The sequence below is a fragment of the Mesoplodon densirostris genome, chromosome 5, assembly GCF_025265405.1.
Source record: "Mesoplodon densirostris isolate mMesDen1 chromosome 5, mMesDen1 primary haplotype, whole genome shotgun sequence".
Lineage (NCBI taxonomy): Eukaryota > Metazoa > Chordata > Mammalia > Artiodactyla > Ziphiidae > Mesoplodon > Mesoplodon densirostris.
Genome location: NC_082665.1, coordinates 14,347,693 through 14,369,335, shown reverse-complemented (window position 1 = coordinate 14,369,335; position 21,643 = coordinate 14,347,693).

Here is a 21,643-nt window from a genome sequence, read left to right as displayed (position 1 = left end):
AAACTTACAATCTTCAGTTTCGTGATAATAGGCTTTTTTTTGGTCTGATCTTACTTCTCTGACAAATTCTTATTTCTCATTGGCTCCTCTTAATGTACCTCCTGTTTGTCTTTTTAATTATTAGGGTTGCATTAATTCTGTCTTCACCACTTATTTCTCATTCTTTACATGATTACTGAGTTACCTCTCCTCTTCCCATTGGTTTAACTACCTGTAATCCCAAGTACATAAATCCAGCTTGCTAAAAAAGAAAATTTCTTGTGAATGTTGCTGAAATACCACAAATTCCATATATCTTTTTCATCATTGTATTTCCTAGGATCTTAAGTGGTGTCCAGAACTTTGTTAGATCCAATAAATATTTCTTATATGGATAAAAGAGTAAATACATCTTATTCATCCTTAAATCTCCTCTTCCTCCATGTTTCTACTCTCAGTGATTGGTACAACCCAATCACCCAAGCCACAAACCTGAAAGTCATGTTTCACAATGACATCTCCATCAACCACCAGGCAGTCATCAAGCCTTGATTCTATGTCATACATATATCTCTGGAACCTGCACATCCCCTCAGGGCATGCTCTATTCATATATCATCATCATCACCATCATCTTTCCTGCATTATTAGTATAAATTTGGTCTAACACCAACCCATTTAACAAACCACTACCATAAGTTTTCTAAGCTACAAGGCTAATTGTGTGCCTTCATTCATTTAATTCAACACTCCCCATCACCATGAGAGAGAAACACATATTTTGAATTACAACATGACATACTATGTATTCCTTAACTTTGCCAACTACAAAGATATGAATCCTAGCCTGCAGGAGGTTCTTAGTAAACATCTGTTATATTTAGTTGGCAGGAAGAAAACCAGTGTTTTCATACTTTCCTGCTTTTTCACATGCTACCTTGCCTGCCTGGAATATCTCCATCAGGGTGCTATCTGGCAAAATCAGCCTTCACTTCTTTTGTGAAGTTTTTAGGACGTCCTTTCATACCAGCCAGTGTCCAGCATAGCACTCCATTAATGGCTCTACAGATGAGTAGACACATGAATTACAAAGAGGAATTACTTTTATCTGCTGTTTTATTATTCATTTTGAACTTTAAACACAAAGTAAAGATGTCTTAATTAAAAACAACTACTTAGTATCCTGAGCATAACTTTGTTACAATTGTCATCTTGTTGGTTTTGTTCCTTTTTTTATAAAGTCTAGGAATACCTTGGGTGAAATGATTTTTTGTTTGTTCATTTATCTTATAGTCTCCCATTTTCTATCATACAGAGAAAGTGGTACATATATAGGATTGATTATTTGCTACATCAGATGGAATAGAATGGGATGGAGTGGAATTGGGTTGGATACAAAAAAAATAATTTTTATAGTAAGGTCTAGGATGGATTACACAAGAGAAAAGCTGAAGTCATAGAGAACATTTATAAATTATTTTACTAGATAAAAGGCAAAGAATCTCCAACCTAGACAGTTGAAATGACACTCGAAGGAAGAGTAAATTAAAAGAAATACAAGCAGAATTTGACAAGAGATTTGTTCTGGTGGTAAGGGAAAACAACTGGATGATGATGTTAAACTTTCAGACCTTTGCAATTTGGCAAAGATGACAACATTTTAATATCTATTATTTTACTTTTCTTTACTTTTAAAGTTAAGATGATTTCAGTTCTCTCTGTGTAAGATCTTTGGGATCAAGGAAAGATTCCCACAATTAAAGCTCTGATACCCAGCGGAGATGGGTATCAGACTCTGGAAATGCTCATAAAAGAAATGATCTAGTTATTAACTTTACACCTTTGGCTACTCTTTTAATCACCACTATCCCTTATTGTAAACACAGTTTGCAGTTGTTACATCATTTATTTTGTCATCCTAGTATAACAGCAAGTGAGGTAACCATGACAAAGTATAGATGTGGGCCTGCCTAAGTGTTCCTATTAGGAATGACCCTACCAATTTTATACCAGGTAATTTCTTTCTGAGAATCTCAGGTTCACCAGCAAGCTGTAATTGGCTAAATGTCTGAGAGAACATAAGTTTCAATGATAGTTGGTCATTACTTCTTTAAATTTACAGGAGAATCCAGGGAAGCCAGTATTGGGTTGCGCTCTTAATTGTGCAGAACAGAAACCCAAGGGAAGGCATGCCTTGTGGTCTGAGTTGTGCTGATGTTGATATTAGAAAAGCAAGAAATGCTTCTTTCACAAGTACTGAGACTGTCTTTGCAACCACCAAGCCTCCAAAACTAGAACGGAATGGCAAACCATGTTGTTATATTTTACAGCCAAGACATTTTTTGTGCCAATTGTATAATTTTGCTGTGTTTCACAAGAGGAATCTTTAGCAACACGTTGCATATGATGTTGAAAGAAAATTATCTCCAGGAAGATACAACTGTGCTCCTAAAATCCTATGAAATGTTGTGTATGCAGCTGAGAACTGAAGTCCATGAAAAGACACATAATAAATTAGACTTTAAAATAGGCAGCAAGAGGATTCATGATGGTTCTCTCCATAGTACATATGACACTTGGTAACTATCCCAATTTGCAATTAGCATAGGTTCTTTCTATGAATTAGATCATGTCCCCCTAAACTCATATGTTGAAGCCCCAATCCCCTGTGTGATAGTGTTGATATTTGAAGATGGGGCTTTGGGGAAGTAATTAGGTTTAGATGAGGTCATGAGGATGGGGTCCTCAAGAAGGGATTAGTGTCCTTGTAAGAAGAGATACTAAAGAGCTTGCTTCCTCTCACTCTTTCTGCCATGTTAAAGACAAAGCCAGAAAGCCCATCTGCAACCAAGAAGAGAGCTCTCACCAAGGAAACTTGATCTTGGACTTCCCAGTTTCCAGAACTGTGAGAAACAAATTGCTACTGTATAAGCTGCCCAGTCTATGGTATTTTGTTAGACAGTCCAAGCTGACTAATACAGTTACTATCATCTCAGAGCTGGTGATGGCCATCTTTAGTTTCAACAGTAACATTCAAGTCAGGAGACTAACAGTTCCCAATTAGATTAATTAAAGTGGCCAGAGGTTTTCATATCAAAATAGAAATTGTTCAAATGATAAGTATGGTTTTAAAAAAAAGTCTAGAACAGATAACAATTTTATATTTTAAACAGTAATTGAATTAATACAACAAAATCCAACTTCCTTTTTGCAAGTCCCCAGAATTCAGAAAGCACACAAAAAAATTGAAAAGCCACAACCTGATATATTTCATAACATATAATTTGACTCTTCCTAAACTTTCATCTTTTTTAAATCAATTATTTTATTCTTATAAGTTAAAAATCTAAAATCCAAATTCTCATGTTAAATTTAATTTAAAAATTATCTTCTTAAATTTCTTATTCAATTTCATCTAAATCAGAAGAATATTTCCGGGCTTCCCTGGTGGCGCAGTGGTTGAGAGTCCGCCTGCCGATGCAGGGGATACAGGTTCGTGCCCCGGTCTGGGAAGATCCCACATGCCGCAGAGCGGCTGGGCCCATGAGCCATGGCCGCTGAGCCTGCGCATCCGGAGCCTGTGCTCTGCAATGGGAGTGGCCACAATAGTGAGAGGCCTGCATACCGCAAAAAAAAAAAAAAAAGAATATTTCCTCTTAACAAGAACAAATTTGATCAGTTTTTTATTTAAAAAAATGTGTGCAGAAAGCAGAGCAAATCAATTTACAAGGTGTCCTTCCTGTATTATTATTGGGTAAATATGAACCCATTAAGTATAGTTGTAGAAAGAAGCCAAAAGGTAAAAAATGAGAGAATGGCTGAGTGAAAGAAAGGAGGGGAGACAGATAGGTTGAGATCACTGCTTAATTTTATAAATTTATTTTGGAGTGATAATAGTATAAATATTGTCCAAAAAATGAAAACAAAATAGTTTCTGGATGGTCAGTTCTCTTTAACAATGAAAAATTAGAGCAACTAAACATTAGACTCAAAGTTGTTCAAGGCATTAGGAAATACATAACTAGGAAATTAAATGACTTTCCATGTTAAAGAAAATATAAATAATTGCATCAGGAAATTAGCTTATAGATATAACACCATAATGCATCATTTTCACTTCTGTTGAGTTTTGTACTCTTATCCTCAGTCAATGAAAAATAAGCAGGTAACAGTATTTTAGATCTCATACCTCATCTTTTCATCTTCCTATGCCTAAAATATCTCTACTGTAAAAGAATTGATATAGTTTGGCAGATGAATCCTTTTTAAAATGATTAAGTAACTTTATTTCCTTCCCTATAACACTAGCAAGATTTTATCTCCCTACCTAGATTTTAAGTTTTGAACTGTTACTTCAGATAAATTCCTCAACATAGGTGCTTCATTAAATATAAGATAAATTGAAATAAATACAAAATTATGCCTCTCATTGGCATCTCATAAAATCCAGCTCATAGAAAGCTCCGGGTTTTTCATCAGTTTAACTAGGAAAATACCTAGACCTTGTCTTCACGTGATCAAATGTCACATCTGAAACCTGAAAAAAAATTTAATAATATTCTGGCTATTTTAAATATTTGAATGTTTAGATCTTACACACTGTATCTATATTTGCTAAAAAAATTCTAATTTTCAAATATTTGTCATGGCCCCCCCCCCGAAAAAAAAGAAAAAAGAAAGAATCACTCAGACTATGTGATGAGTAGCCATACACTCCATTTCTTAGGAACCCCTCAGGCCATTGATTAATGCAATCAACTGAGTACCAGATCATTACATCTGATTAAGCACTCCCTGATTTTATTGGCAATTTAAGAACTCCAGTTTAATGCTCAGGAGGAAATCAAAAAGTATTAAAACACATATATCTTTTTTTTTTCAAGAGGGAAAACTTCATTTGGTATTCAGTCCACACTAGATAAGGGGTGATCTATGGAAATAAACATACTGAAACATGGACATGAATAAAATGAATAAACAGAAGGAAAAATATCCACAAAAACACAGGGTTTTAACCAACTGACAACCTTACTGTTGAGTGGGCTGATCTTTCTAGTGAACTCCTTTGGAACTCATGTTATAATAATGCCGATAATAACTAATGAAATGAAGTCTCTGCTCCTTGCAATCCTAGGAACCAGCGCATTATTTAATACTCTTCCCTTATTTCCACAATATTTCTTATGAATAAGAAATACAAGCTTCTGTAAGAAATTTCCAGAGACTCAAAAAACACCTGAATACAGACAAAAGAAAATGAGGGTACATCAAGGACTGTTGGGAGGCATCTCTCAACCTGATGTTGGAAGAACTGACTCCTGTAAAATAGAGATTGTTATACTAGCAGTTACCCTATAATGACCTTATATGAAGTGAAAAGAAAATGGGCTAGTTCACCGTGTTATAGGTAATGCAGAGAGAACCATCTTGAATCTTCTTGCTACCTGTCTTAAAGTATAGGTTATGATGAGTCTTTTCATGGGTTTCAATGCTCAGGTACACATACAATGCTTCATATGGCCAGTATGGGCACAACTGTATCTTCTTGTATCAGTACTTCATTCTTTTTTATTGCCAAATAATAATATTCGATTGAAATGGATATATAACATTTCTATACCCATTCATCAGTTGGCATATATTTCGTTTGTTTCCACTTTTCGGCTAATATGAATACTGCTATGTAGATTCAAGCAAAAGTTTTTGCATGGACATATGTTTTCATTTCTGTTGGATATATATACCTAGGAATTGAATTGCTGGGTTATGTGGTTTCTTTGTTTAAAACTTTTGAGAAACTGAAAAAATGTTTTCGAAAGTACCTGCACCATTTTACATTCCCACAAAGTACTGTATGAGGGTTCCCATTTCTTCACATCCTCAAATATTTATTATTACCTGATTTTTGATTATAGTTATCCTACTGAGTGTGAAGTAATATCCAACTGGGATTTTAATCTACAGTTCTCTGGTTACCAATTATGCTGAACATCTTGTCATGTTCTTATTGGATATTTGTAGAATCAGATGCTGTTTGTAATCAGATGTTATACACATATTTGAATTAGGTTGTCTTTTATTATTTAGTTGTAAGAGTTCCTTATATATTCTAGATAAATCCTTCATAGGGTATATGATTTGAAATGTTTTCTCCCCTTCTGTGAGTTATCTTGATCATGTCAATTGAAGACCAAAAGTTTTTAATTTGATAATGTGCAATTTATATATTTTTCTTTTGTCACTTGTGCTTCTATTATCATAAACTAGAAGGTTTTACCTGAATGTCATGAAGTTTTACTGCTATATTTTCTTCTAAGAATTTGACAATTTTATTTCTGATATTTAGGTCTAAGTTCTATTAAGAGTATACAGTGAAAAGAAGGGGTCCAACTTTATTCTTTTACATGTAGATATCCAGTGGTTCCAGCACAAATTATTTTTTAAACTTTTTTATTGGAGCATAATTGCTTTACAATGGTGTGTTAGTTTCTGCTTTATAACAAAATGAATCAGTTATACATATAAATATATCCCCATATCTCCTCCCCCTTTCATTCCCTCCCACACTGCCTATCCCACCTGTCTAGCTTGTCACAAAGCACTGAGCTGATCACCCTGTGCTATGTGGCTGCTTCTCACTAGCTATCTATTTTACATTTGTATTTACATATGTCCATATATACACTATTACTCTCTCAATTTTCCCCAGCTTACCCTTCCCCCTCCCCGTGCCCTCAAGTCCATTCTCTATTAGGTCTGTGTCTTTATTCCTGTCTTGCCCCTAGGTTCTTCATGACCTTTTTCTTAAATTATTATTCCATATATATGTGTTAGCACATGGTATTAGTTTTTCTCTTTCTGACTTACTTCACTCCGTATGACAGACTCTAAGTCCATCCACCTCACTACAAATAACTCAATTTCATTTCTTTTTATGGCTGAGTAATATTCCATTGTATATATGTGCCACATCTTCTTTATTCATTCATTTGTCAATGGACACTTAGGTTGCTTCCATTGTCCTGGCTATTGTAAACAGAGCTGCAGTGAACATTTTGGTACGTGACACTTTTTGAATTATGGTTTTCTCAGGGTATATGTCCAGTAGTGGGATTGCTGGGTCGTATGGTAGTTCTATTTTTAGTTTTTGAAGGAACCTCCATACTGTTCTCCATAGTGGCTGTATCAATTTACATTCCCACTAACAGTGCATGAGGGTTCCCTTTTCTCCACACCCTCTCCAGCATTTATTGTTTCTAGATTTTTTGATGATGGCCATTCTGACCAGGGTGAGATGATATCGCACTGTAGTTTTGATTTGCATTTCTCAAATGATTAATGATGTTGAGCATTCTTTCATGTGTTTGTTGGCAGTCTGTATATCTTCTTTGGAGAAATGTCTATTTAGGTCTTCTGCCCATTTTTGGATTGAGTTGGGTTTTTTTTTTATATTGAGCTGCATGAGCTGCTTGTAAATTTTGGATATTAATCCTTTGTCAGTTGCTTCATTAGCAAATATTTTCTCCCATTCTGAGGGTTGTCTTTTCATCTTGTTTATGGTTTCCTTTTCTGTGCAAAAGCTTTTAAGTTTCATGAGGTCCCATTTGTTTATTTCTGTTTTATTTCCATTTCTCTAGGAGCTGGGTCAAAAAAGGATCTTGTTTTGATTTATGTCATAGAGTGTTCTGCCTGTTTTCCTCTAAGAGTTTTTTAGTGTCTGGCCTTACATTTAGGTCTTTAATCCTCTTTGAGTCTATTTTTGTGTATGGTGTTAGGGAGTGTTCTAATTTAATTATTTTACATGTAGCTGTCCAGTTTTCCCAGAACCACTTATTGAAGAGGCCATCTTTTCTCCATTGTATATTCTTGCCTCTTTTATCAAAGATAAGGTGACCTTATGTGTGTGGGCTTATCTCTGGACTTTCTATCCTGTTCCATTGATGTATATTTCTGGTTTTATGCCAGTACCATAGTGTCTTGATTACTGTAACTTTGTAGAATAGTCTGAAGTCTGGGAACCTGATTCCTCCAGCTCCATTCTTCTTTCTCAAGATTGCTTTGGCTATTTGGGGTCTTTTGTGTTTCCATACAAATTGTGAAATTTTTTGTTGTAGTTCTGTGAAAAATGCCCATGGTAGTTTGATAGGGATTGCTTTAAATATGTACATTGCTTTGGGTAGTAGAGTCATTTTCACAATGTTGATTCTTCCAATCCAAGAACATGGTATATCTCTCAATCTGTTTGTATCATCTTTAATTTCTTTCATCAGTGTCTTATAATTTTCTGCATACAGGTCTTTTGTCTCCTTAGGTAGGTTTATTCCTAGGTATCTTATTCTTTTTTTTGCAATGGTAAATGGGAATGTTTACTTAATTTCACTTTCAGATATTTCATCATTGGTGTATAGGAATGCAAGATATTTCTGTGCCTTAATTTTGTATCCTGCTACTTTACCAAAGTCATTGATTAGCTCTAGTAGTTTTCTGGTAGCATCTTTAGGATTCTCTATGTATAGTATCATGTCATCTGCAAACAGTGACAGCTTTATTTCTTCTTTTCTAATTTGGATTCATTTTATTTCTTTTTCTTCTCTGATTGATGTGGCTGAAACTTCCAAAACTATGTTGAATAAGAGTGGTGAGAGTGAGCAACCTTGTCTTGTTCCTGATCTTAGTGGAAATGGTTTCAGTTTTTCACCATTGAGGACCATCTTGGTTGTGGGTTTGTCATATATGGCCTCTATTATGTTGTGGTAAGTTCCCTCTATTCCTACTTTCTGCAGGGTTTTTATCATAAATGAGTGTTGAATTTTGTTGAAAGCTTTCTCTGCATCTCTTGAAATGATCATATGGTTTTTCTCCTTAAATCTGTTAATATGGTGTATCACATTGATTGATTTGCATATATTGAAGAATCCTTGCATTCCTGGGATAAACCCCACTTGCTTATGGTGTATGATCCTATTAATGTGCTGTTGGATTTTGTTTGTTAGTATTTTGCTGAAGATTTTTGCATCTACTTTCATCAGTCTGTAGTTTTCCTTTTTTGTGACATCTTTGTCTGGTTTTGGTATCAGGATGATGGTGACCTTGTAGAATGAGTTTGGAAGTGTTCCTCCCTCTACTATATTTTGGAAGAGTTTGACAAGGATAGGTATTAGTTCTTCTCTAAATGTTTGATAGAATTCCCCTGTGAAGCCATCTGGTCCTCAGCTTTTGTTTGTTGTAAGATTTTTAATCAGAGTTTCAATTTCAGTGCTTGTGATTGGTCTGTTCATATTTTCTATTTCTTCCTGGTTCAGTCTCAGAAGGTTGTGATTCTATAAGAATTTCCAGCACAAATTATTGAATGTAATGTTCTTTTGTAACTACAGAAAGAATGCACTGACATTCACAAAGTATTCAGCTCATAAGTGTGTCAATGTTTTTTAAGGACTCTCTAATCGGCTTTATTGTATTTTATAATTTGAATTCATTTATTTATTCTTTTATATTTAGTCAATGAACATTGGATTTTGTGCAGAGGACTAAAGATAAAATATACATTTTTAAAAACTTAAAATGCAGTGGGTAAATCAACACAAAAATTATTTTTAATATTTTGAAAACACATTAAACAATGTCCTTGAATTTTTAGTAATTAATCACATAGAAAATGAGCATGGATTTGGAAATCAGAACGTCACACTGAAGCTCCAGCCATCCTCATATGATATTAAATAAGTCATTTAAGCTCACTGAGATGCAGTCTCTTTGTTTTTAAAATGAGTGAGAGAGAATGGATGAAGGAGATGTGGTACATATATACAATGGAATCTTAGCCATTGAAAAGAACAAACTAATGTCATTTGCAGATTATCATAGATTATCATACTAAGTAAAGTAAGTAAGTCAGACAGAGAAAGACAAATATATCATATTGCTTATATGCTGAATCTAAAAAAAATATACAATTGAACTTAGTTACAAAACAAAAACAGACTCACAGACTTAGAAAACAAACTTATGGTTACCAAAGGGGAAAGGTGGTGGGGAGGGATAGATTGGGAGTTTGGGATTGACATACACACACTACTAATATTTAAAATAGATAAAGAGCAAAGACCTATGGTATAGCATAGGAAACTCTGCTCAATATTCTGTAATAACCTAAATGGGGAAAAAATTAAAAAAAATAGATACATGTATATGTATAACTCAACCACTGTACTGTACACCTGAAACTAACACAACATTGTTAATCAACTATACTCCAATATAAAATAAAAATTTTTTAAATAAAAAGGTAAAAATAGGGGCTTCCCTGGTGGCACAGTGGTTGAGAATCCACCTGCTGATGCAGGGGACATGGGTTCTTGCCCCGGTCTGGGAAGATCCCACATGACGCAGAGCGGCTGGGCCCGTGAGCCATGGCCGCTGAGCCTGCATGTCCGGAGCCTGTGCTTCGCAACGGGAGAGGCCACAACTGTGAGAGGCCCGCGTACAGCAAAAAAAAAAAAAAAAAAAAACATGTAAAAATAAATAAAATGAATGAGGGGAATGGGTCAGCAGAGTGAGGGGATTAAAATAATGAGATGTTAATGCCAATCTTGACCAATTCATTGAGCTATTATGAGGATAGAATGAAATACTTTTTACAAAAGTGGGGTTTTTTTTCTGGATTAAAAGTTGAAGGCAGGGCTTCCCTGGTGGCGCAGTACTTGAGAGTCCACCTGCCAATGCAGGGGACGCGGGTTCATGCCCTGGTCCGGGAAGATCCCACATGCCACGGAGCGGCTGGGCCCGTGAGCCATGGCTGCTGAGCTTGCGCATACGGAACCTGTGCTCCACAACGGGTGAGGCCACAACAGTGAGAGGACCACGTACCAAAAAAAAAAAAAAAAAGTTGAAGGCAATACAATTTGCATCATTATAGTAAAAAATTCACACATGAATTTATTTCACAAAAATTTACTGAGTCCACATTATGCCAGCCACTGTTCTGGGACTAAGGATATAGAGGTGAACAACAAATAAGACTCAGTCTCAGACTTTACAGAGCTTCCATGTAGAAGAAGAGTTTTCAGACTACAAATTTAGGCCTTGTATTCTTTTATTTTCAAATTTACGTATATAATAATCACTCCAAAATCTAAAGAGATAATAAGAAAAATAATTACCAAATGGTAAAAATGAAAACAAAACAGCACTAGTGCTTGGCACTATACATACAAACTTCTGGTTATTGAGTGAACTTCTGCTGTAAAATTCCTTACTTGTTGGAATATTAAAGCCTTAAAAAGCTCCTTTTTATATTTTACTTTTAATATGCCAATATCTTCTTTCATGTGAAGAATCTCCCATTTTATTTTTTTCCAAATTCTGGGCTTACTTGCCCCAAAAGTTTCCTATCTAGACTCACTGAAGTATATGCTATATTTCAAGCATGAACATTGTGTGTAAGCAACAAAAGAGGTAAAAATAGACTTTCTAAATTATAAGGAAGGCCTATACAATTTATTTTATAATGCACTCACTAAAATACATACCCACAGTGCAGATTGAGCAATAAACAGTGTTCAAGGTAAGTCAGGTGATGGAAATTAATAAACATAGTAATGTTTTCATGTGTTAAAGGGGTAAGAAAGACTGTGACTTTTATAAACATCATGGTAGAAAGAAAATAATCATTTTTCTACTTTATAACAAACAAAGACAAAGAAGATTTCTCAAATAACATTGTTCTGTAGCACTTGAAACTTAAAAATTGGACATATAAGACGTATAAGATTGGAAGTAGAGACCAAAAGCAATGCAAGCTTTTTCATCTGATGTAATCCTTGATTACTCCTGTGTCCAGCTCTGTAGGTGGACCAAGTCTTCTCGATGATTACAACTGTTAAACGCCCAGTTCATGAATGGTTAAAAAGAATCATAAAGTCTTTAACAAAAACAAACAGAAAAAATAGTGAGATGAATTTAAATTCATTTATTAAGGAACTGTGCTATAACACATAAACTAAATAGAGAGGTTGGAACACCAGAGTTTAACAGTTTAAGAGCAATTGCTTAAATGTTGATTGTAACAAAATATTGGTAACTCTGTCCCAGAGGCTGAAGTGTAAACTGCCATGTCGTGCTGTTGCCCACTGTCCACAAGAGATGAAGATAAATGTAAGGAAAATCAACATGGGCTTCCTGAAATTTGTCACAGGATACTAGTGAGAAGGATAAATACTCTGAAAGTCAAAAAATAGCCACAAGGGACTTCCCTGGGGGTGCAGTGGTTACGAATCCACCTACCAATGCAAGGGACATGGTTTCAAGCCCTGTTCTGGGAAGATCCCACATGCCACAGAGCAACTAAGCCCATGCACCACAACTACTGAACCTGAGTGCCACAACTACTGAGGCCTACATGCCTAGAGCCTGTGCTCAGCAACAAGAGAAGCCACCACAATGAGAAGACCACACACTACAACAAAGTGTAACCCCTGCTCGCCACAACTAGAGAAAGTCCGTGCGCAGCAACAAAGACCCAACACAGCCAAAAATAAATAAATAAATAAATAAATTTTAAAAAAGAAATAGCCACAAGATGACCAACATCTTTGGGAATATAATGGTCAGTAAAAAGAGTATTCATAGCCAGAGCTGTATCTAGCTCAAGCCATAGATAAACCCACTGTCACCACCATATCTTGAGCATAAACTACAACCTGGCCCTGGGTAGCTCTTGCATCCACATTATAGCCACTGCCAAGGCCACATCCACAGGCTCCACCAAGAGTTCTTGCTATGACTGGAATACATGATGTCAAAAGGTGAATTTTCAGTTGGTTGTAAAAGAAGATTGATGTCATTCAGAGCTCCAAGACCTATACATACATCCACTGCCAGGAGTGGGTGGACCATGTCTCACATGGACTCTGCCTTCTCACTAAATGCATCCAATTGTGTAGCAGCCTCTCATTATTTTGTGGTGTCCTCTTTAAAAAAGACTTGGTCACAGCAGTTAAGGAAGTTTTCAGGTCACCTCCTGCTAACATGGATTTCCCCAAAATAAATCTTCAGCCTAAAATAATAAGTTCTATTATTATGAAATGTACTATTCAGATTTTATTATACATAATCAGCAGTGTGACACCTTCTATTAATGTGAAGTTCCCCTGTGAACACACAACCATGTGAAAGCTACTACAACAAATTATTTTGCTCTTTCATTATCCTGGCATTTTACCTAAGACCATAAACTCAACTTATTCCTCACTGCAATTTAACACGTCAGATTAGGCAGGAAGTTACATTCCTATTACTGCATAAAGCCTCAGAGACAGAATTATGTCTGTGTCCACCTGCTGTCTAAACAACATACAGATGGCCAAAAAGCACATGAAAAGATGCTCAGCATCGCTAATCATTAGAGAAATGCAAATCAAATGGGTTAACACCTCACACTGGTCAGAATGGCCATCATCAAAAAGTCTACAAACAATAAATGCTGGAGAGGGTGTGGAGAAAAGGGAACCCTCCTACACTGTCGGTGGGATTATAAATTGCTATATTCACTATGGAGAACAGTATGGAGGTTCCTTAAAAAAAAAAACTAAAAATAAAGCTACCATATGATCCAGCATTCCCACTCCTGGGCATATATCTGGAGAAAACCATAATTCGAAAAGATACATGCACCCCAATGTTCATTGCAGCACTATTTACAATAGCCAAGACATGGAAGCAACCTAAATGTCCATCGACAGGAATGGATGAAGAAGAACATATATACAATGGAATTTCACTCACTCATTAAAAAGAATGAAATACTGCCACTTGCAGCAACATGGTTGGAACTAGAGATTATCACACCAAGTAAAGTAAGTCAGACAGAGAAAGACAAATATCATATGATATCACTTATATGTGGAATCTTAAAAAAAATGATACAAATAAACTTATTTCCAAAACAGAAACAGACTCACAGACTTCAAAAGCAAATTTAAGGTTACCAAAGTGGAAAGGTAGGGGAAGGATAAATTAGGAGTTTGGGATTAACATATACACACTACTATATATAAAATAGATAATCAACAAGGACCTACTGTCTAGCACAAGGAACTCTACTCAATACCTGTATAACCTATATGGAAAAATAATCTGAAAAAGAATGGGTATATGTATACGTAAAAAAAAAAAGTACAATTGTGATTAGGACACATGGGCCATCAAAGCTATAGAGTTAATTAATGAGGGAAATTATCAGCACTTGTATCAAAAATTGTGCATTAAAAACAAATAATTTATTTTTTTGTTTGTAATATCTCATCTGTCTAACTTGTTAGTTGTTAATCATATTTTGATAATTTATCCATCCTTCATGTAATTGTTTTATGTATTTCTATTATTCAAAATTCATTCCTGTGGTAAAGCTGGTAAAAAAAAGTCTTAACATTTTCCAATGTATTCTCCAAATTCCTGCCCTTCATTCTGTTTCTCTTTTTCCACTGTGAAACATCACTCATCTTTTGGCAATTGGCACAAACACTGCCATACCCAAATGAACAAATAACATAATCATCAGTATAATGCTTTTTAAATGTGTTGTTTTAACTAAGCAACCATATAATCACAGTGCAGTCACAAGGAAAAGCTAGTGGGACCATGTACTTAATTCGTTGGTATAATTATTAATATTGCCACCCTTTATTCTCAAGGGTATTCCAGCTTGGATAATAAATTCTACCAGTGTCCTATTATCACTGACTTAAGGGTCTGCCTGTTTAGGTTCAAATCCAAGCTTTGTTATTTACCATTTGTGTAAATTTGGACAAGTGTAATCTCTCTGTCTCTCAAATTGCTTCATCTGTAAGTAAGTGTTAAGTGTTAAGTGAGTTACTATATGTACAGCATTGAGAACAATGTCTGGAAATAGTAATTATTATTATTATTGAGTGTTAGCTATGGTTATTATTCCATATATTAAAACCAAATACACATTCACAGAGAGAGAGAGAGAAGAGTAACACATCTTTATGGCCTATGGCTCTTCAGAAGTAAAACAAATATAATATTGAAAAAACAACTAAAACAGTACTATTTGATTATACATAGCATTAATGACAGAGAATGTTAATAGGAACCTTTGGGACTGTGAAACTTTTAGAAGGAAATAGTTATTAGCTTTGCTATATTTTACCTGAGGCAAAATGCATGTTAATATTACATAGAAATGTTAACAGTTGGGCTTGAATATTAGTTTTAGTTTAACAATCATGCGATACAAATAGGATGCATTCAGAAAATTCTGGGGATGAAACATATATAAATAAGTGACTTAATATGAATAAAGTAGTTTTTAATTTAATGCTTTATATATTATTTAATTTTGAAAGATAAAATATTTTTTAAAATATTTTCCCCAGGATTTTAAATCCATTGTGGAAAATAAGAAATGAAATAAATTTATTTTCCCTGAGTTTTTCACTTACAAAATGGCTTAATATGCTACCTACTAATGTTTCTGAAAATTGAAAACATTTTTTAGGAAGGCATGTGGCATGTTTTGAATAACTTTGTCTTGTTCTATTAGTGTTTACATAGTTTTTCCTTTTCATAAATATGACAGAAATAAGCCATTAATAGAAGATATACTTACATAACTATCTGTAAGAGAAACAGAGAATAGAAATAATTAATCCATATTTTTTCCCTTTAGAAATGGCAACATGCAGATCAAAGGTGATTAACCTGGATTGGACGCCAAGCCATGGTGATGGAATACTTTACACTCAACTTCCCAAGTAAGAATCATGCCTAAGACCTCCACATTATTGAGAGAGTCATAGACAAGAATCACTAATTGGACCAGATGCTCTTTTACACTCAGTATTGCTCCAAAGTTCTGAGTTTTCCCCAGCAGATAATTCAATTGCACCAGGAAATATAGAAAAGTCAAAAGAGTCACAATCAGAAAGTTCAGAAACTTCCCAAAACTTCTAAGGTGATTTTCAGGTAGAGTGTGAATAAAGAACTCTATGAGGAGACTTTTACTTCCAGTTGTCATATAAAAGATTAAGTCATACAGAGTGAAGTAAGTCAGAAAGAGAAAAACAAATATCATATATTAACACATATATGTGGAATCTGAAAAAATTGGTAGAGACAATCTTATTTACAAAGCAGAAATAGACACACAGACATAAAGAACATATATATGGATACCAAGGGGGAAATGGGGGAGTGGGATGAACTGAGAGCTTGGGATTTACATATATACATATACGTATATACATATACTATGTATAAAATAGATAACTGATGAGAACATACTGTATTGCTCAGGGAACTCTACTCCATACTCTGTGGTGAATTAAATGAGAAGGAAATCCAAAAAAGAGGGGATATATGTATATGTATAGCTGATTCACTTTGATGTGCAGTAGAAACTAACACAATATTGTAAAGCAACTATACTCCAATAAAAAAATTTTTAATAAACTAAAAAAAAAAAGATTAAGAAAGATCTTCCCTCCCATAACAATCAGAAAAGCTTTAACAAATGAAAATCATACTCCTCCACGGGGTTAACAAAAAGCAGTATATGCATGAAGACCTTGTGAACAGACTTCAAGAGAGAAATGAGCCTCATAGAAGAGCAGGAAGCCAAGGGAGTTTTCACTCCTGAAGGCAAATGCCTGCTGTATGTGCAGGCAGGCAAGACTTAGAAAATTTAAAGGTAATCTTTGTGTATTTCAAATACAAAAGAGAAGCTAGTTCCCTGATTTCACCCCAACTCTATGAAGCAGCATGTGTTCTGATTTCCAGCAGGAGGATGATCTTATATAGTGATTAAAAACTATGAATTCCATTTACAGATTAGAAAACCAAGATTTGGAGACATTATTTTCAGACGGCTGAGCAAATAGTGAATAGAGGGGAAAATTACTACTAAAATTTCCTTGTTCGAAATATAGGGCTCTTTCTCCAGTAACACAAGACCATATTCTTTCAAATAGTTAATATCATTACAATAACATGCTGGATCATATAATCAAAACCTTTGTTCTGGTCTCCCATTACTACCGCCTGATAAGCAGATGCATTACATGAACTAAAGCATCCATTCGATTGTGCAATAAATGTTAATTGAAAAGTTTACATGTGTTAAATCATGAAAATGAAAAATAATCCCTATCCTCAAGGATCATACATGTAATAAACATGTAAGTTGGAAAATCCAAGGTAATATGACAAGGAGAACATAGAGATGGGTTCTAGGTTAAGCTAGAGGGTTCTGAGAAGCTTCAAAAGGATAAGTAAGATACCATAAGACAAAGAATCAAGGAAAATATTCCAGGGGGAAAGAAAAATTATATGAGGGTAGAGAATAGGGAGAATTGTGATATAGTTAGGGTGAAGCAGGATTTTGACATAGAGCACCTGGAATTCTCTCTTTGAACCTCTTCCCTTTTCTGCCTGCATTCATTTCCTTCATGGTCTAATCCTGTCTCATGGTTTTAAATACTTGTCTATTTTTGGTAGTTTCTGAAAACTACCAAACTTAAAACTCTGACCCAGACCTCTTCCTGGACATCTTTCCCAACTCTTTAATCAACATCTCCACTTGAATATCTGATGAGCATCTCAAACATAAAAAGTCCAAACTATACCTCTTAATCTTGCCCCACAGAACCACTCCTCTTTGCACTTTACTTTACCTCAGTTTAAGACTGCCTTATCTTTCCTGTCACTCAGCGTAGACTTTGGAATCATCCTTAACACCTCATTTACACTTCAGCATCCAATCATTAAGCAAAATTGGTAAATTCTACCTTTGAACTATATCCTCATTTTCATTGCTATCACCAAAAGCCAATTGCAATAGCCAGTAGCCTTCTGACTGGTCTTCCTGCTCCCAGTCTTGCCTGTCCCTGCCCCTTAGCAGAATATTATCAAAACAGCAGACAGAGAGATCCGGTTAAAATATGTCAGGTTTTGCCTTTCATCTGCTCCAAACCCTGCTGTGGATGCCCATCTTAGAATCAAAGCTAAAACCCTTATTGTAGGTTCTCTGACCTCATTTCCTACTACCCACCCACCAACTTCACTCCTCTGTAGCCAAATTCCAACTCTTTCCTCTTTGATATACTAAGCAGAGTCCAGCCTCTGCGCTCGCTGTTCACTTGGCCTCAGATGTTTTCCCCACATAAACAGGAGTCACATGTTCTCTTCCTTTAAGATTTTCTTGAATGCCATCTTATCAGGGAAAGCTTCACTGATTATCTTGTTTAAAATTTCAGTAAGACTGAATAAAATGTAACTCACTGCTCTTACTTTGTGCAGCTTTTCTTCTAGTCAACACTAGAAAAGAGGAAATTCAGGTCCCAATCCAGACCCACTGAATTGGAATCTGATTTTTAACAAAACCTCATGTGATTTGGGCCTTGGTTCTGCACCCAATTCCAACGGTGGGGGTGGGTGGCAGTGAATACCCTCCAACACCACCAAGCAATTCTCAGAATGTCAACCAGGTGTCCTACAATTTAACTCAATTCGGACACTATCTACCTAGAGATAGTGTCAGATCCCACAGGTTAAGGGGTCAGTACTGCAAGACACCACCTCCCCACTTCAGATGCCAATCACAAGCTCAGCAACTGACTATAAATTAGAGGTTCCAAAAACCACCTACTTAGGTTCATTTAATTTACTAGAGAAGCTCACAGAACTCAGAGAAACATTTTACTTACTAGAGCACCAGTATATTACAAAAGAATATAACTCAGGAGCAGCCAGATGGAGGAGATGCATAAGGAAAGGTATAGGGAAAAAGCACAGAGCTTCCATGTTCTCTTGGAATACACCACTTTCCCCAAATTTCCATGTGTTCAGCAATGTGGAAACTCTCCAAATCCTGTCCTTTCAGGTTTTCATGGAGGATTCAAGACATAAGCAAATTAATTAAATCATTGGTAATTGACTACTGATTCAACCTCCATACCCTCTCCCACCCCTGGAGATCAGGGGGATGGGACTGAAAGTGCCAACCCTCTAATCACAGGATTGGCTTCCCTGGCAACCAGCACCCATCCTTAGGTGAGGTTCAAATATAACCTCATTAACATAACAAAAGACACTTTTGTTGCTCTCATCACTTAGAAAAATCTAGGGTTTTAGGAACTCTGGCATAAACAGGAACAAAGATCAAATACATATTTCTTATTATAAATCACAATATCACAGGCCCACATTAAAGACTGATAAACACTGACCTAGATAGCATATACTCCATAATATTTGGATTGGTTATTAATGCTCTATTTAAATGCTTATCAATTCCTAATAATTTTGATCCAAAAATCAACAGCTTTCACAATCATTGCTAATTACTGCAGCACGTTTCTCTTATGATCATGAATACCTCAATTAGCACTTCAATCTACAAAAACATGAGCAGTTCAGTTTACAACTGGACAATTTGCCTGTATTTGAAGGGAATATTCAGACAATAACTACAAATCTTAACAACATGCCTTGTCCAGATAACTAATAATCATCACAGGACTGGAACCATCATAGGATCAGAAATAATGAAAAGTTCAAAGAGTGGACAATAGGCTGTTCAGATTTCCAGAAGCTGAAGCCAAGGCAAATGTTAATGTTATTCTGTACATACCTGGACATTTTCTTTCTTTTTCTGTTACTTTTCCTCTTAAAACAGAATATATACTTATGTGTGCTGGACAACATGTTTCTAATGAAAACATACTGCATCTTTCAGCCAGGATGAATTCTACCCTCTTATATACTGATATGCTCTTTTATTTCCATGAAATAACCCATATCAATATCTTGACAAATTAAATATGGTAGTATAAAGAGTGTTATGTGTATTTTGCTTTTCTCATGAAGATTAATTAATATCACATGAATGCCATAACCTTTAGAAATAATATTATCCCCATGCCCCCCAAAATTAACAAGAATAATTAAAAGACCTTTATATAAAAAATATGATCATGCCTTCTAAATGCACACAGGGAAGATTAAGGTTCTTCCCTTAATCAATTATGTAATCTATAAACATTCAGGACCAAATCAGAAAAAACAGTCTGAAATGATCAATTATCAGGCTGCTAACCATAGCCCACTTGGTGCTACATTTTAGGAGGAGTACGTATGTGTTATTCATTCATTTCTCTAGGTACTCAACACATAAAATGAGTTAAAGAAAAGAAGTCTAATAATTAAGGACTTCAATCTTTTATCATTGATATTAACTGAATATTAGGAGTATTCTAGTATAAAGAACAAATGTGTTCCATCCTCCGGAGAATTTCCTAGGTAATATTTGAGCCCTGAATCCAAAGGAGGTGTGTTACATTATTTCAGGACACAGGAATGCTCCTCTTTGGGGGACGATACAGGTCAAAATACCTTAGTGTTTCAACAGTGATCAAATGGAAAGGACCCTCAGAGAATCACAATCCTAAAAAAACAGGCCGAAATCTGTACATAGATCTGATCAGCTTTTCAGAATAGCAAAAATGTGAACCTCTGAAAATTCAAAATCATGAACAAGTGAAACAGAGGGCAAATTCAGCAAAGAAAGAGGCAAAACTGGAAGATAACTTATTCTGGCATCCAGGATACAGACATAAATCCAGAATCTAAATTGAATACAGAATGAAAAAATGCATAGCAACAATACAACAAAATAGAAACAAAAAATCAGAAACAAGGACCAACAATTGCTACTCCAGGAAAAGAATACTTAGAATAATCCGCATAGTAAAGTGGCCCCCAGCTTGAACGACAGTGAACTCTATGCTCCATCACCCAAGCATAGCATTCCATTAAGAGGAAAATGGACTTTTAAATAGAGAGTATCTGAGGAACTTCAGGTAAAATTCATTCCAGTCAACCCACTTTGAATTAAAAAGTCAGTTCAACACTTGCATTTGGATTCCCAAGTATAAGAAAGAACAGGAAAATTAGTTACCAAAAAGTAATATAGGAACTGGCAGCTAGGTGTGAAGTGAGAAGGCAGATAAGATGACAGGTCATGGTGATCAAGGTGTAGAAGTCCCCAGTTAAAACGTTGGAGAGTCCAGATGACCATTATCTTCCACAGCAAACTGGGGCTTGGGTATAGGCACAACCAACAGCAAAGACACATCCACAGTTATATCCAAGTCATTGGAAACTTTGCAGCCATAACCAGAGCCCCAGAGCCTATGGCCAGAGCCCCAGCAATAACTCAGGTCTCAAAGACACCATACCTAGAGTCACAAAGTCCAGAAAAGCCCGGGGGCAGAGGGGTAACCAGTCAGAAGAGCAATTGTTGTAATAAGTCATATTGAAACTAAGCGTGCCCTCTGATATCCTGGAGCATGTAATCAAAGTTAGACCATTACAGTTTCCATGGTCTAAGTCTGTTTATTAATACATCTACCTAGCAATGGGTGGGATACTGCAAGTAAATCCCCTAACTCATTATTCTAAAAACGTATTTAAAAAATAATAATAAACCTCATTAACCAGTTTTCTTTTTACATGAGGACAAACTTGCTACCCATTTAAAGATACAATATTCTTTGAGGTCAAGTTGCAACTTTGCTGTACCCATCTCAGTCTGTAAACTATACTAGGAAGAGAACATCTTTAATTTTTTAACCCCAGAAGTAAA